The following is a 14,758-nucleotide window of genomic DNA, read 5'->3' on the forward strand; positions in this document are numbered from 1 at the left end:
TCTATGTAACTTTAAAACTAAACGTAAGCTAAGCATAACTTTTAGCCCAAATCCAAATTTTAAACCCTACATTTAAAGAGGACATTCAAACCCTGACATTAAGAAATAAATGAAGAAAAACATCTGCAAATAATCTTCTGATTTTTCTTTTTTTTTTTTGTCCTTGACTAGTCTGTGGTCCTCACTAAAGTCCAAACACACACTTACACATGCACGCATGCACACACAGGTGTCGCTTTCCAGTGCCAAGAATCTGCAGATGCAGCCGCACCGCATGTGGCGTGCAGCAGCTGACGTCAGGAGAAGAGCGGAGTGAGACGAGTTGAAATAGGGCAGAGCAGGAGCGGAGCGCTGAGAGGAAACCAGCCGGAGGAGCTGAAGGATGGCAAGTCGTTGCTGAGAGTTGGGACGCGCTACCCGTCGCTACAAACGCAGCTGCTGCTAACACACCAGCCCATAATTAATCTAACCCTTTAAACCCTGCCGGGCGGGAGGAGAGGAGTGGAACTAAAAGAGCGCAGTTTGTTCTCGTCGCAGCGAGGAAATCTGTGGCACATTTGCTCAAATTTCCTTCCTTTCTGCCTTCTTGCCTCGGGATACCACAGGTAAGGTGGAAACCGTATTTACTAATGCGGGACAGGGGCTCCAATGTTGCATAAGGGCGTATTTTATTGTGTTTTACAAGTTTGGTTGTTTTGTTGTTGACGCTGCTGTATCCGTCACTGTTTTTATTGGGAGCGTGAGTGAATTAAAACTGTAAAGACCATGGCAATGACGTGTTGTAATTTTAAATTAGTTTGTGAGTAGCTGAGGAGAAATGCATGAATAATAGAGAGAGCTCCAGAATTTACAGGCAGAAAGATGTGTGTGAGGTGCAGCCGTATAGCGCAGGGCGATGTCAATGACAAGCTGTGACAGTGTTTAACTACACTGCCTGCTATGTAGCTTATTGTCTGGTGCAACACGGGGTGTGATTAATCATTCAATATGACCAGATGCCAGCTTTTGGTACCCTCGTATAACCGTGCAGTGGCTCTACCTGCTCGAAAACAACAGGATAGTGTTTGATAAATGGCTTCAGTAGGACTCCTCTGCCTGGATGCGCCAGGTTTGCTCAAGCAGCAGAGGGACTGAAATGAAAACATAGTGAGACACGCACATCCCTCGCTGGGCTCACCGGTCCCAACAACCCCCACCTCCCACCCCTCCTCACCCGGTACTCTTTCTCTCAGCCAATTTCTTTGGCAGGACGCTGGGAAGACTTCATCTTCTAACGATCAGTGTCTTATAAAGCACATACACCTCTCGTCTACTCACCACTATGCAAAAACTCTTAAGAATGAGGGGAGGGAAATTCCTTAACAAGACGAGATTTTCTTGTCTGATTGTGGTAAATGAGCTGCTTCAGCGCTCTCTCATGGGAAAAGCCTATCAGTGTCACCAGAGAGCCAGCACAGCGGTAGCAAAAGCCTCCGTGACGGCCAGCGGAGGGGGAAATGAGGATTGGTCGGCGCGCACGCCGCCGTGATACAGTGTAGCGCCGGAGCTCTCCGTGGTTCTGAAAACGCTCCAGCCTCTTGGTCCCTTATGCTCCACTTATTACCTTCCCCTCGCGCCCAAGCCTTTCTTACTGAGTTTGTTGGATTTCCTCTCTACTTGGAACCAGATATGGAGTCAACATCCACCAGCAGAATTACGGCCATTCATCACTGTGCTATCTGTGAAAAACCGGTTGTAAATTCTAGCCCTCCAGCTTTATGGGGAGCCAACAGCTCCTCCAACTCTCAACTCAGGCACTGTAGTCTCACTCACAAACACACAGACACTTACATACAGCAGGCACATGCAAGCACATGCAGAGCTTTGGATCAATACATTGCCCTGGCACCTTAGTGAGAATATTAATGGCAGAGGTTCTCTGCTGGACCTGTTTGCACTGGGTCTGAACTGGTCATTTACAGGAACATATGACCTTTAGGCATTAGCCTATATCATTGCAAGGGAAAAAGCAAACATAGACACCTAATGTCACATATGATTTTGGGCTGAAAAAGGTACATTTTGTGTTCATGGATTCATTTGCCTTGAATTCAAAAGTTGGCGTTATTGCGTTTTTCATAGCTGAGAACAGGGTTGAAGCCACTACATATCACAAAGGCAAAGAGAATTGTATCTGCACAATATCAATTATATTTATATATGAACATGATCACAGATGAAGTGCGTTTTTAGGCTTTTTTTAAATGACTCCTGCAGGTTTTTCTTGGAGACGCATCATGTCCTAAACCCTGTCAGAGTAGTTCTGTAGCCAACCCTGGGGTCACAGTCAGCAGGTTGAGAAATGGTGATGTAGCTCAAAATCGTGACTGAGTCGGGCTTATTACAGTTTGCAATTGGGTGTGTAACTTATTAGCTCTCTCAGAGAGAGCCATTACAACGCAGTGTCCAGCAGATTATGGCTGCTTGTTGTGCTCCAGAGACAGCCTAATAGTGGGATGACTCACATACTTACAGATTGACACTGAAGACATTACATTATTTTATATGTCATTTAGAGGTTGCACACCTCTGGAGCAACTAAGAGTTGTCTTTCTCAGGGACACACTGGTTGATGTATCGCAGTGGGAATTGAATCCTGATCTCCTACATGTGTCACATCCACTGCGCCGTCACAACCTCAGACCACATTGGTGTATGCACACAAACACACTCAACAAGAAAACCTTCACTGTAACATTAGGTACATCCCCTTACTAAGCACCTAAAACCTTGCAAAAGCCAAAACCCGCTTAAAAATCGTATGTGTATAAATGCATGTGTGTAGTATGTCATGCATGGTAGTTGGATAAAGCTTAAATTTCAAGGATGCAATAAAGGTCTAATCTTCTGCTGTGTATCCGGGCTGAGGAAGAGGTTTCAGACGCTTCCACAGGTCTTGCAGATTCTTAGGCTATTCTTAGTGCAGCAGTCTGTTTAACTATGTCTTTAGGCTGGATTTAGACATTTGAGCATAAGCATGTAATTTACTTTTTGAGTGACGCTGGCAAAATATAGGCTGTAGTCAGCATTCCCTTTCTAATAAACTGTTTAACAGTGTCAATGCTTATTTTGTTTTGTGGCTGTTAAATTCATAAAGGATAACTGGATTGAGTAGGTTTTTGTAAGAGTTGCTGTGTTGATGCTTGATTGTGGACAAATACATCTCGTACATTATGTTACAAAACATAGAGCGCTAAAAACACATTCAACAACAATGAATGTATTTACAAAGAGACCGCATCTCCCAGCTTAGTCTGAAATCAATTATATAATTTAATCAATATTATACTTATATTGATCCTAGGATGGAAATTCTCTTTGTCCAGCTTCTAAAAGGTCAGAGGTCAGACTCAGCGACAGAACAGCAGATAGTACATTCAATATCTTGCTCCAGGACATTTCAGCTGAGAGGCTGAAAACAGGTCGTTTTACAGTCTCTCTTCTCACTTAACTTCCCGGCTGCTCACATTCCGAAATGCTAAAACAGATGTAAGCTTGAGCCCTGGTTATAGATGCAGAAAAAGATTTTCAAGCAACATGAAGATATGTAGCTATCAGATATATCCCACATGCTAACTGCTTGCCTGCTGCACTGCTGCCTTAGTGTTGGTCCAAATGAGGACTTTTTTGAAGTTGTAATTTTAAGGATTTTTACTTGCAAAACAAAGGTCCAGCAGGCAGGTTAATACAGTATTTTGATTATGCTGTTATGGCCGCAGGAAAGAGTAGGATTTTGTTTCTCTAGAAGTATTTCACAGTACGTAGTGGCAGCAGAAACTTAGCGCTTTCTTGTGCCAATTTCAAGTGAATCTACTATATTTGTGTCTTGCACACATGGGCCAGATGTCAAACTAAAAAGTGTTTGTTACTGAAAATCTTTCATGCAAGAAAGGATAGAACAAGGTTTATTTCAAACATTCAGAACAATTGAATTATTATTACTGTGCTAGATATTTGTACACATGCAAATAGCCAAATGTGTGCAACAATGGTTATTTTCCCCTCTTCTATACACAAAGTAGACATGACCCAGTCCTTTTTTTTAAATTAAAGGTGGGTGCTTTAGGCTCTGAACAATTTATTGTCCCTGTATGACAAGTCCATACAGGTTTTAAGTAGAATAAATTACATGTTTCAAATCAAAAATAATGCCCCACTTGTGAACACTTGAAATGCTTGGCATAACATCGCCTGAACCCCATGCAGAGCTTGTCTAATCAGGAGCAGGATTTATTTCCACACAACAAAGCTATCCCCCTCGAGTAAACCAAACCCACTTCTTCCTCCTTTTTTTATTCTTTACGCCTGGTGACTTTGATTTGTTTGGCTTTGCAAATTTTGGGAAGAAGTATAATGAGCCGTACTCCAAAACAAAGGTAAAAATGCATTACAGATGGTGAGTCACACACTTATGAGCTGGCTCTTTCGCCATACACTCGAATCTCGATGGGGCTGACTAGATTAGTTTTAAATTGAACTGATGAAAGTCTTTCTCATGGGTTTGGCAGGGGCACACTGGCACTCACGCACACTCACACCCAGAGAAATATAACATGATTAGCATGAGGCCTATGACAATGAGAAGCACCTAATATGAATGACACTGAAACTGAGGGGAACCACTAACTTGCACCATTAGATTCTGTATCCTTTTGATTCCAGAGACATATTACTGTGGCCGCCAGGCTCACTTGATGAGTCCGCTGTACTCCCTGTAGAGAGCAAGGCCACAAAATGTGGGCAACATGCTTCACTTGAAATTCTGATCACTAATGTTGAACTTCTAGAAATGACCTTTACCGCCGCATCCCATATGAACACAGCGGCTGAGCTCAGAGCATCAGCAGTGTAGCTCTGAGCACAGAGTGCTCGATGCCTCCTCTGCCTGAATGGGGGAAACTGACGAAAGAGTCAGCTGAGAGGGAGAAATGCATAAAGGGGTTATGGAAAGGTCATCTGGCATATCTGTTTTCTGCAGTGAATTTAGTCAGCCATATGCCTGTCCCTTTTATGCAGCCAATCCTCATTCCACATCTTAAAACTTTATCGTGGTTTCTTTTGCTTTGAGTTGTTTTGCCATATCACATTTGGAAAGGTGGTGTGATTCAAGGATGTCTTTAAATGTTACTTCACTCATATCAGTACATAACCTATGTAATTCCTCCTGCTCTCTGAAAACATTCAACATGTCAGATGGAGAAATTCTAAGATTGAGAAGTCGTTAGGGATCAGCTTCCTTTGTATTTGCTTGTGCAGATTGGCAATTGGATCGTATACCGACAATTGTTCTTTTTTTACTTACGTTGATACTGAGGCAATTTTAACTAACTTACTATCAGAACTGACATGTTATAAAAAAAGGTGTTTTGGGTAGAGCGGTGCCTTGCTAATTAGCACAAGTGACGAGTGAATTCTTTTTTATTTCCGTTCTCCTTATGTCTGTTCACTAAAATGCTCCATAAGAGTATTTGTCAGTGTGTATGAGATTTGAATTGGAATATTAAAGGTAGGCAAATAGTGTTAAACAGAACATGATAATGTGATATTGTTGAACTAAGCACGGACACAAGGACATTAAAAAGGGAGTTTGAATAAAGGACACATTGCTGTTAAATAGATTTTTTTATGTTCAAGTGTTTAAAAATGTTCACACGAGTAACCACGATTAGATGATATGAAACACTCGCCCAACCCTACTTTGTGATGAAAATATGTTGTTGCTAAGGCAAAAAGAAAAAAAGTGAGTTAACCATATATGGGAGGCAATGGATAAAGGAGTAATTCTAAAAAAAAATTGAAAATCTTTCATTTGATGTTCTGATCAGCTCTGATGAAGACTGTAAAACGTGTTAGAAAGCTATGAAAAGTTGTCGCTTAAGTGGACCTTTGAGTTGAGATTATCTTGTCACACATGCTCTCAAGGTCAAGATTGACCGTGAACCATGCTCAAGTCTTTAACTTTATATTTAGTAGAATATCTAACAAAGGTCCACGTGACTCAACTATTACGCACAGAACAGAGAGATGCTCCTGTTTTTTATCACAGCAAACTGAGCGCTGTAGACACGTTTTCAGAAGTTCTGACTAACGATGTAACGTGTAAAGTTATTGAAGCAGGCTTTAAAAGTTCTGTTTGGTTTTACCCTTTGCAAACACCTTTGCTGTTATTTTGAACTAAAATAAAATCTGATTTCTGAACTAATGTGAAGCTTGTGGTGGAGCTGCAGTAAGACACACATGACAAACACCAGGGCTGAGTGTGAGAGCCTGTCAACAAAGCTAACACACCACAAAACATTTTAATACCTAGCTACAAAGTCTAATTGTATTAACTTTGAATCTGTTTAGATCATTTGTGGGTTTTTGGAGGATAATTTGAATTTACTTGTGTAAAGTTGGCTTTATCTTGTAGTCAGCATTAAGGGCAACGTCAACAAAGGAAACAATGAATTTGGTGATTGTAAATGGATGTATATTGATATGTCAGAACATGTTTTCAGAGAGGGCTTCTTTGCCTCTTTACATGCATTGATTTCTAGCTCCTACAGCCACAAACAAGGCTTCAAAGAACAGCACACAGCTATTGATGGCTTCTGGTGGTCAGTGATGATTATACATACAAACCACATTTTTCTCCACAAAGTGCCTCTGAAGAGCCGTTTATGCTTTAGAGAGTGTTTTTTCTTCATTACCAATGCAGACCTCTTTCATGTTGTTTGCTAACACTTTTTGCTCTGTATTAGCAAACAGTCCTCTTAGCCAGGCAGACCACCCTGTTCTGGCTCTGCTGATCCTTCTGATATCCTTTATACTCTTGCAGCCATGTCATGCAGCCTACGGGGGAATTTCCGGATTTAACAAGTCACTTGCTGTTTGTGTCTTTCAGCCCCACCTGACAAACAGGATGTGGGATTTAACACCCAAGGGTTGCCAATCTGGTCACAGAAACTTGTCAGGGAAAAAGCCAAAAGTCAATATCAGTGTTGAGTAAGAAAGGTGAAGAGGCAGAGGAAGAAAATAGTCTGACACAGAAAGGAGGGGCCTCTTATTCTCTCTCTCCAGTTTTGAGATGGCTTCTTATTACTTCCTTACAGCCTGAAGCTACGTCTCTTCTATAGAGACAGAAAGTGGTAAAGGGAAAGTGTCAGACAGCAATTAATAAGGCATCCAAGGAACATGGCAGCAGTGGTAGCAGCAGCGGAAGAAGCAGTCGCAGGTAACTGTGAACTACTAAGGCAAGCAAACACCAAATATGCGTCAATTCATGCGTTTGCAGGCCTGATATTTGTCAAGTATGCTGCAGCTGCATGTGGTGTCCAGCCAAAGCTGTCTTGCATGGACAACAAATAAACAGATTCAGTCCCAGACTTAATATTCTCGTGCATGTCAACGCACACTCCATCAAAGTCTGGGTCATCTCCCTTGCTGCCTGCCCGGCTACGAGGGAGGTGCGGGGCCGAGTTACCAGGCCGGCTGGACGGATGGTTTGCGGTGCTGCCGGCTGTGTTGGAAGGGCTGTACCAGTAAGCGAGGCTTCTGTCCATCCGGGAGCCATGCCTGCAAGCTGCTCCCTACTGGAGCTGAGGCAGGGGGCTGCGGATGGTTCCGGAGCTGAACTGTGGCAGAGCCTGCCTCGAGGAGCGGCGGGGGCTGGCCTGCCATCGGCCCCCCGTAGCAGCTGCTCTGCACAAGTGTGCCCAACTGCCACCTACTCGGCTTTCAGCGGAGCTTTTTGCACCACGGACCAGCGTCATTTGCCCACCCTGTCCTGACCAGAGGTCTGGCCAGCCAGCTTCTCATCAGCAATTGTGTTTTTCCCTCCAAACTATAATTTTTCACCAGTGGGTAACTGACGTTAAACCAAATTACCCTGATGAAGAGAAATAAATACATTTTAAGCACATTAAGTTGTTTGTCTTAATCACTGGCCTGACTCAAATAATCTTCGGAAAACCTTAGATATATGGCATTTATGAGGACTATACGCACATGCAAACTGCAACAGACTTTTTACTGCTGTACTGCAACCGCAGCGTATGCTTTTACATACAACTCGCGACTATTTTTCCCACTTTAGATTTCTAGCTCCAGCTACTCTCACTCCCCCATCTCTTCCAACGTTGCCTTCCAAAACATCTCTTCTCCACCCTATATTCCTAACAGTTAAAGCACAAAAAAGAGCACTTCACCCAAGAAAATGTCCAACTATTTTAAGTCCTGGCCTTCTATGTGAGTCAGAAATATTGACCCCTCAAAATTTGAAACTGAAACATTAAAACTGATTTTTACACCCCAACACAAGATTACCATTATCATGACCTACAAGCCTCCTAATGTCAGTGTAAGTGCTTATCTATCTCAGCTTTCTGACATAATTAAATCTGTTACAACAAAGGAGCTTGTAATTCTGGGTGATATAAACCTTGATTGTAATGATGGCAAACGTGTAGTTGTATTCTGGATCTTATTTTCATAAGTCAGCCCTCAAAATATGCAATGTCTGGTGTCATAGATGCAGCTATTCCAGATCATTCGTTCATCTATGCAGTTAAGACAACCTTCAAAAACAAATCTTCAAAAACTCATGCCCCTCACTCTGTACCAAAAATACCAATTTCAAAACTACCTCAATTTAATGCTGAATTTAGTGCTACTGATTGGAGTGATGAGCTGTCACTGAGAAAACCCAGAACAAATTCTAACGCAGTTTCACATTAACTTCAGAAAATACAGAATAAATACACCACTGCCAGCAAGGTTCAACCTTGGCAGGGTAAACTACCATGGATACATTCTGAAATTTTTCAACTCCTTAAACAGAAGGCCTTTCTTCTTAAAATGTATAGGTTAAGTCAAACATCAGAGAGCAAAAATATCTTTTTATACAAATTAGAAATAAATGTACTGTTGAACTGTGTAAAGCTAAGGCAATTGGTCTATTTCCAACAGCAAATTACTCAATCTGCTACCAACCCAAATACATTATGGCAGACCCTTAAGGTTATCACTGGCAAAACTGAGAAGAAAAGAAACGTCAATATTCAAATTTCCGTACAGGGTAGTCTTATCTCAGATAAAGAAAAGATTACACGTGCTTTCAATGAATATTTTGTATCATCTGTGAAAGAATTGCCAACAGATTTTACCACTGCCTCTTCTTTTTTTTATCTGTTTTCTCTAACATCTGATCAGTTCTCATTTTCTGAGATCTCACAGAACGAGGTGAGAAAAATACTGCATTCACTAAAAAACTCTCATGCCCATGATACTTATGGTCTAAACACTTTCTTTTTAAAGACTCGTGCTGACAGCCTCAAACCTTCCTTTCAGCATTTAATTAATCTTTAATTAATCTATTTTTCCCACTGACTGGAAAACAGCACAAATTACTCCAATTTTTAAATCTGATTATCAAACTCTTGTCTCAAACTACAGACCTATAGCAATACTTCCTGCAATGTCTAAGTTGCTTGAAAAAAACTTGCATAACCACTTAGGTTCTTACCTTGAAACTGATAACTGGCTGAGTGACTGTCAACATGGTTAATAAAGGTCACATCACTAGATTTATTTTTATTTATTTTCATAAAGCCTTCGACACAGTGAACCATTAGATCTTGCTTAACAGACTTCACTCATTTAAACTGTCTTCATCTGTGATAGAAATGCTTTCTTCCTACCTGATGAGCAGGTTGCAAGCTGTCAAAATTAATCATGCAACATCCCAACCTTTAGACTTTGATATGGGAATTCCACAAGGCAGTATTCTTGGACACTTACTTTATCTTTTATACATCAATGATCTCCCTAAAGTGTGTAAACACTCAAAAAGCTTACTGTATGCAGATGATACTGTTATTTTTTTCTCTGACTCAAATCCTGATGTCATAAATGATACAAATTATCATTTGACATTTATTGTTCTTACATGACTGGTTTAAAAAGAGCCACTTGATCATAATTGTAAAGAAAACTGAATGTATGTATTTTCGTTCACCCAGAAAAAGGCTTTCCTTTACTGATTCTATTACCTTTGCAAATCAAGATCTTGTCATCACACACAAAGACTTACAAACATCTTGGTGTGCACCTTACATACCAGGAACATATTTCTAACTTATCAAAAAATCTGAATTGTAAAATGTAGGTGTATAACAACATTAGATCATATCGTTCCTTTTCTGTCACTGAAACTTACCCACATGCAATTGTTTTTTCAACAATGTCCTGCTGTCTTCCAATCTGGTCTCTTAACACTAAGGAAATTACTGAACCAATAGCAAGACTATACAATCAAGTTCTCAAGATCCACAGTAATCTTCCAAAGTGGTCTCACCATTGTATTGCACTCACATGCTCAAATGCTCTGACTTACCAGAACTACATAAACAGCCAAGCTATTGCATTTTATTTTCAGAATCAAAATGGCACTTCACCAGCACTTGCTGCACTTCTACCGACAAATAACATGAGACCAGTACGCTTCACTAGTCTAGTCAGTCTCACAGGCATTCATTCCACTCCCCCCATACAAAAACAACCATGGTCAGGAATCCTTTTTTTTATACATACACACAAATTTGGAAATGACCTTCCCTATCAAATCAGAACACTACCATCCATCACAAATTTCAAAAAAGCATACAAACTATTCCTTCTCAACAGTTACACTTGCACACATTAATTGTTCATGTATGGTCCAAGTCTTAATTGCATTTTATGTATTGTTTGTTTTTAGTTGTATGTGACTGTCTAGCCCATGCTAATGTCCTGTACAAATGTGTCTGTCCTCATATGCCGTAACAATGTTAAATGAACCTGCCGGAAACCTGTATTTAAACTGAGTCTGGCCGTTTAAATTGTAACGTAATATTACTTTTTTAACTTTCCTGTATGATAAATAAAATGAAATACAATCTGGAGGTGATGCAGAATAACCCAAGCTGATACATATTTCTGGTCTTGCTAAAGCATTGCATTGTTTCCAAGGTCCCTGTGCCTTGTCTGGAAGGGAGACACATTTTTCTCTCTTTAAAGTACATTTTACCACAATCTGAAAAGGCACACTTGCAGTTATTTCTCTGCAAAAACAATACATCAACTTTTCTATTACAGCTGCCATGTGTTTTTGTCACATTTTAATTGCTTTAATGGCCTTCTTGTTGTTGCTCATAATTATTTCTGCTGTTTACTAGTCTTTGTGTGTATCCGTCTGGCTTATGCCTGGTGTTAGAGTTTTTTTGTGCCTTTTTTCTTCTACAAATTGCTGATCTTTTCTCACGTTTTTCAACATTTTTGGAATTTTCTTTTCACCCATTTCCCTGAATACTGTTTAAATTCAGTGTTGGGAGCACCACGTTGCAAAAGTAACGCAATAACAGTAATGTATTTATTTTTGCTGTAATGCAGTAATAGAACGCATTACTGATGAAATTTCGATAATATAATAAAAAAATAAGAAAAAATATACACTGCGAAACATTTCTTCACAGGAAAAAAAGAGTATTCTTTTCCTTTTGCTGTAAATGAAGGTTGAGATGAGTGCAGAGGCGGATACATTTGTGAAATGGATATTATTTTTAGGAGTTATTATACTGCATTGAAGCGAGCTGTCCTGTCACTGTTCCCATGGACAGAGCCAGAACCAGAGACGGTACGGACAACATCTGTGTCCTAACAGGTGACGGTCAGCGCGGACAGCAGTGTGTCCGAGCTGCTGACAGATATCAACCCGTTGGGAAGTAATGTTCAGGCTCACTACAAGTAAATACCATTGCATTTTATCAGCCCTGGAGAGTATGCCGTACTTGAACACAACTGTAAAGTAGCCTACTTTTAATTGAGTATTTTAATTTTCTCCTACTTACTTATTGTATGTTTTACTTCATCTATTTTTATAGCTTTAGTTACTTTGCATATTCATATTAATTATACTAAATCTTATGAATAATCTATGATGCATTAAAGTGGATAAAGAGGAGGCTTTATTGATCCGGTGGTGAAATCCACGAGCTACATGCCAAGTCAAACTTCAGCTGTTATTTTGGTAAAAGTAACTCAAAAGTAATGCAAAAGTGGTGTAACTTATTACAATTCAGACACAGTAATATTGTAATAAAACTAATTACTCTCAAATGACAGTAACTACAAATCAGAAATGCTTTACCTCACAGATAATAATTTTCCAAACCACAGTGCTTTTTAAATTTATGATTAATTGCCATTCCAGGCTGCCATTGGTTTCCATTTATTTCAGTACAATATGAAAATAAGCAAACAGCAGACTCTTGACATTGCCTTAAATTATAGTGATAATCAATTTTTTTCTTATTGTTATTATGGAAACCTGTGGGCCAAGTGAACAGGACGATTGCTGAAATAAACCAGACTGATAAAGGTTAAATATGTCTGGACATTCTCTTTCTAGTTCAAACTGCTAACAGTCATCATTAATTAGATCTTTTCTTTCTTAATTAGTTCCAAATGTCTGAGTAAAATCCTATTAATGTGAGCTGTCTGGCTCCTTGGCTGATAAGGCCTGTCAGCTTTTAACTAGTGAGGTGTCAACCCTGTCTCCTTTCCAAGGGGCATTGCTTACGAGTCTTTTACATTAGAGTAAACGACAGTTCATAACCTTTTCTTTCTGGGCGACTGTGCTGTATCAATCCTCTTTGGGAAACACAGGTTCAGAACATCCTTTAGAAATCAGAGATTTTTTCACGTATCTTGTCATAAAAAATAAATAATTAAAGGGGGAAAAAACTTGAAAGGTTGTGTATCATGTTCACCCGGAGTGTCTGGAAGATAACAAGGGTTAGAGCGTGTGATCCAGATGCATGGCTGACAGACAGATTGACACCCCTGGTCTCTTCAGTATCTTCCCCAACCACACAGGAACAAGAGTGAAATGTAGACGAACGGATCTGCCGCATCTAAGCGTCGTGACAAGATTTTGGGCAAAGGCAATCCCCTTGGTGGCTCTATTTCATGCTACGTAGAAATCTTTTTGAGGAAGGGGCTGTTTGAAACCTGAGGGCAGGCGGATAGGCCGGCAGTTGCAGGATGATAGCAGATATTTTACTGAAGAGGAGCATCAGTTAGAGGCAGCACTTAGAGTCACAACATGTAGAGAGGTTTGTTCCAAAAGTGGCCATGCACCATTTGGGGGAAAAAGTGACACCTACTTTTTACAAAATGATTGACAGCAGAAAATCTTAACCTTCTACTTTTAAAGGGTGGCATGGTAACCAGGCTGACAAAACACATAACTCTTTCAAAGACAGATTTTTTTTATCAATTGAGGAATACTTTCTAAAAGTACAAAGATGTCAGTAGCACAATGCAATGCTTCATATGCAAAACATTTGACTTTGTAGTGTGGTGTTCTGTGTTCACAGATGTTATTTTTGCCTGCCCTTCTTTGTAATCTTTTTAAATACTCAGCAACTTGCAGGGAGGTAACATGCTGAGTGGGGACTGATTGTCATTCTAGAACTGCATGTGTCATTTGTAACTGTGACAGCAAACCTATCTGGAGTGCAGAGACTGAACAGAAAGTAGGAAGGAGAACTTAGCCTGATCACTTGGAATGTGTCTCATGTGTCCCTACTGCCATTAGGCTGTAGGGTTGCATGCAGTGATCATTTACTTGTCAATTTTTAGTTATCAACTCAGTCTCTTGTCAAAAATGTTGCCACCCATTGGAAGGATGACACCATTTGTCAATTCCTTCCAAAACAGTTTCAAATCAATGTTAAAACATATAAATATTGTGATGATGTGACAATGTTATGGTTAAAGTTTGGGCACAAAAAACCTTTAGGGTAAGATTATGGTTTGGATTGAATAAGTGCTTTGTTAGGGTTACTACTCAAAAACACTACTTAGTGTTAGGGGAGTTTCATTGTCCTGTCAGGTTCAGGTTACTTTATTTGTACCTGTGGGTAAACTAGGTTCACTGTCTAAGAGGCAGGACATCCTTAAAACTTTGTAGACCACCACATAACATGCAACGCACCAAACATTACAACATATAAAACAGACAGTAAACATGGATACAAAGAATAGAAAACAATACATGACCAAAGTGCTTGTGTGTTTTGTGCAAGTAGTTATACGTCTACAGTTTGTTTAATAGAGTGATTTTTACCAACATTTTCTTTTCTTTTTTTTAACTTAATAAATCTTTCCAAAATCTTTCCAAACTTTCCAAAGTCCCAATTAGATTGATGTGCTTTGGTGCACATCTTTCATCATTTTCTGGAAGTACCAAATGGTAAATTACACTAATTACGTTTAGACTAACAAGCAAAACAGCATACCAAAAATATCGGTTTATAGCATAAGATTAGTATATACACATTATAGTAATAGTGGACGTTAGGATTCAGGAGATGGCAAATGCTGTCTGGAACTAGTGACTGTGTTGTAGGGCCAAATCCAACCTACTATACAGTACACTCGGGTAATGGCTGGCCAAGGGGAATCTTGGCCATACATTAGGATCAGTTTAAACAATAGATGATTTGATCTACATTCTACACCATAGGCAAATCAAGTCCAGTTTAGTTATATAGCACTTTTCAGACACAAAGGCAATTCAAATAGCTTAACATAAGCATAAACATATAGAACAAAATATTGAAAATTGCAAAAATGCTTGAAATGCTTGCCACGAAAGGAACAAGAAACATTAGTCAACATCCCTGCCGGGGACCAT

At 39.9% G+C, this 14,758-nt stretch overlaps 1 protein-coding gene across 2 annotated transcripts in view; it reads left to right on the forward strand.

The window, feature by feature from the left end:
* The first annotated feature begins 308 nt into the window (after window positions 1–308).
* The window catches only part of fstl4 (follistatin-like 4), a 209,683-nt gene continuing 195,233 nt past the window's right edge, over window positions 309–14,758 (forward strand). For both annotated transcript variants that reach the window (XM_032533495.1, XM_032533496.1), the window contains exon 1: window positions 309–605. The gene's annotated coding sequence lies outside the window, so the exon portion shown is untranslated. The remainder of the gene's footprint in view (window positions 606–14,758) is intronic.

Source organism: Etheostoma spectabile, chromosome 13 (genome assembly GCF_008692095.1).
Source record: "Etheostoma spectabile isolate EspeVRDwgs_2016 chromosome 13, UIUC_Espe_1.0, whole genome shotgun sequence".
Classification (NCBI taxonomy): Eukaryota; Metazoa; Chordata; class Actinopteri; order Perciformes; family Percidae; genus Etheostoma; species Etheostoma spectabile.